The sequence below is a fragment of the Choloepus didactylus genome, chromosome 9 (genome assembly GCF_015220235.1).
Source record: "Choloepus didactylus isolate mChoDid1 chromosome 9, mChoDid1.pri, whole genome shotgun sequence".
NCBI lineage: Eukaryota > Metazoa > Chordata > Mammalia > Pilosa > Megalonychidae > Choloepus > Choloepus didactylus.
This window is the reverse complement of record NC_051315.1, coordinates 15,772,612-15,776,339: the sequence shown is the minus strand read 5'-3', so window position 1 is coordinate 15,776,339 and position 3,728 is coordinate 15,772,612.

Sequence of the window (3,728 nt, the reverse complement as noted above, 5' to 3'; positions counted from 1 at the left end):
ATGGAAATTATCCAATGAAAGATCTTGCCCACAGTTGAATGATCACATCTCCATGGAAACATCCAATCAACACCAATACGTTTCCTGCCCACACAAGACTGCATCAAAGATAATGTTTTGGGGGACATAATACATCCAAACCAGCATACACACACACACACACACACACACACACACACACACACACACACACACACACACACCGTGTATATATATGTATATACATATATCAACACAAAATTTCCCATGTTGATATCTTTCATGTGTGCCATTCAGTGACTGTAATTATTTCCCAGATGTTGTGCTACTCTCATTACCATCTTTATCTCTTGGAGCTTCTGGCTTGCCTGGGAGGAGGAGAGGGGCAGGTGGACACATAATGACAGTGCACTCTCATGTGTCCTGAGATGGAGGTAGACCAAGGATGGCTTTGGGGCCACAGAGGAGGGGCCTCTAGTTTGAGGCTGAGGGTGAGGGTGATGAGGGGTCAGCAAGGCTCCCTGGAAGAGGGGACACATAAGCTGACTCTTAAACTACTGTGATTATCAAACCTTGGCATGCATTATACCACTTGCAGAGTGTGGCAGTTTGGAGCTATGCACCCAAGAAAAACGTATTCTTAAACTTAATCCATTCTTATGGATGAGAACCCATCATATATATGTCCTTTTGATGAGGTTACTTCGGTCAGGGTGTGGCCCAACTGACTGAGGATGGGTCTTAATCCTATTACTGAAGGCTTTACAAGGAAGGACACAAACACAGAGAAAGACAGAGGGAGCAGCCAGAAGCTAGAAGTCAATGGAACCAAAAAGCCAGGAGAGGCCTCTACATGCATTGTCATGTGACATAAAAGCCAAGGACCAAGGATCGTCAGCAGCCAGCTCCGGAATGCCACAGTCTTCTGGGAGAAAGCATTGCCTTAGCATTGCGTTGATGACACCTTGACTTTGGATTTGCTTTAACAACAATGAAACTAAAACAGGGAGCTTGTTTAAAATATAGTAACCAGAGCCTGCCCCAACCTACTGACTCAAAGTATACAGGCATGGGGCTCAGTCATCTGGTTTGTGTGTGTTTTCCAAAACTTGCCAGGCTCTAGTAGGAGTTTGTGTTTTCAAGGCCAGAAGGGAATGCCAAATTTTATGTAGTTGCTTGTTAGAGATCAAACTACTGATTTTAGCAAACTCATCCCATTAAAATAGACAGCACTTGGAAGTTTTAACAAAGAATTCAACCTAAGGAAGTGTTTTTGACAGGTTGTAAGAGAAATTAGATCACTAATTAGTGACTTATAGTTAGAAGATATGACCTGGGGCATTCAGAAACCAAGTATGGAAGCTAAGACAAGGAACATGACTACCGCTGCAGCAGGATGCCCAGCCAACACTTCCCCTGGGTGCAGAGAAAGTTCAGGAGGCCCATGTTCAAGAGTGATGTGGAGGGGACCCAGCAGGGATGTTCAGCTGTGTAAAGCCATATTTTGGGAAGGAAATGAGGTGGCCTGTGCTGTGTACCGTTGTGCACCATAGCAAGGCACGTTATAATTGAAGACACTAGACGTTTAAATTAAAATCCTGCAGAGAAGAAATAAGTGCAAGATATCCCCATATCACTTGCTGAACTTCATGTCTGTCATTAGAATTAAGAAGATGCATAAAAAATTCACAATATGTTCATGGAAGTCAAATGACAATTGAGACTGAATTAATAGGGGCTTTACAATTGGACTTTAGAATGATAAGGAGGAAAAGGGTCATTAGAAAATGATTAGCCCAATGTCCTCCAAACTCTGTTCTGTGGAGTTCTAGGGGGTCCCATGGAGCCCCCTTAAGGGTTATCTGGATGAGGAGGGTGGAATTTTGGACTCCTTTCAGCCAAAGGAGCTCTGTTGTTATTTGCTGATTTGTTTATCCTTCTTGGTATTATTTTCTTTTGAAGAAAGTGTTCTGGGACTAAAAGAACATTTTGAAAACTGCCTATTTTATCGGACCCTTTCATGTTGCAAAGGGACTCAGAGAGACTTGGGGGACGTGCACTGCCCGAGCAGTTCAGCTCCTGGAGTCTACACTGGGCCCAGGTCTCACTCCTTGTCCAGGGCACTTCCAGTGGTTGCATCGAGCCTCTGTTCCATCCTGCATGACCCAGAGTGGCGCTCTCTTGGGCAGAATTCAGAGGTCAGGGCAGGGTGTGCCAGGAGGTTTCGCAAACCCTTTTGGCATCTGGAGTCAGGTTGTCCAGGTGGATTTATGGGTAGTCACCTGTGGCTGGGGAAGGTAGAAAAGCATCACGGGGAGGAGATTCAGGCACTATATTTTCAAGGCCAGTTCTTGTTGAAATAAATAGATAAAAGCAAAGAAAGGCCCTGTGTGTGCCGATGCTGAGGTGTGCCATGAAACAAAGTCATGATTAATCCATTTCTGTGCACTGAGGCTGCCAAAATAAAAGCAAGAACACAGTGCCTTTGGGAAACTGCAAATACTGCAAATTGTTCATGTGTCAGGAGTCGGGGTGCATGTGGAGAGAAGCTGGATGTGGTGGTTTGGAGCTGTATGTAATGCAGAAAAACATGTTCTTAAACTTAATCCATTCCTGTGGGTGTGAACCCATTGTAAGTAGGACATTTTGATGAGACTACTTCAGTTGGGGTGTGGCCCACCGCAATGAGGTTGGGTCTTAATATTATTACTGGAATCCTTTATAAGCAGGATGAAATTCAAAAGGAGAGAGAAAGCCACAGGAAGCAAGAAGCTGAGGGTCAGCAGAACCTGGTAGAGAAGGGTGAGGCCAGGAGAGGCTGCTGTGTGCCTTGCCATGTGACAGAGGAGCCTAGGAGCAAAGATTGCCAGCAGCCAGCCCCAGAACACCAGCCTCCAGGAAGAAGGCATTGCCTTGATGATGCCTTGATTTGGACTTGATTTGGATTCAGACTGTGTCTGAATTTCATTCTGCTTACAAAGGATTCTTTTAGCCTCAAAACTGTGAGCCAATAAATCCTCATTTTTTAAGCTGACCCATTGCATGATATTTGCTTGAAAAGCCAAAGAAACTAAAACACTGGGCAAGGGGCAGGGTCCAGGTTCCATGGAGAGTCCCTAGAGGTTTAGTAAGGAATTGGCTGTGGCCCTGATAGCAACCTAGGAGCCAGTTGAAATGGGGGTGGGGTATAGTAGGAGTGGTGACATGCATCGTCTTAGTTTTCCACCTGTGATCACAAATGCCTCACAGTGGTTTGGCGTAATCAGTGAGAATTTATTGGCTCATAATTTTGAGTCTAGGAGAAGTCCAAAATCGAGGAGTCAGCAAGGCCATGCTTTCTCCCCAAAGACTGTAACATTCTGTGGCTGGCTGCCAGTGATCTTTGGGATTCCTTGGCTCTTGTGTCACATGGCAGTGCACATGGCCATGTCCTCTCCTTTCTCCTCTGGGTTCCATTGACTTCTAGCTTATATTTCCTCCCTGTGACCTTCTCTGTAAGGCCTCCAGTGATAGGATTAAGACCCATTCTGATTCAGTTGGCCATACCTTAACTAAACATAACAACTTCAAAAGGTCCTATTTGCAATGAGTTCACATCCACAGGAGTGGATTAAGATTAAGAATTTTTTTTGGGGGGAGGGGGTGCCCAATTCATTCTGTCACTTTCAGGATTTGCCTTCCTTTTTTTTTTTTTTTTTAAATAGATCATTTTGATCACCAACTTTGGGAATAATTGGAAGGACAAGACT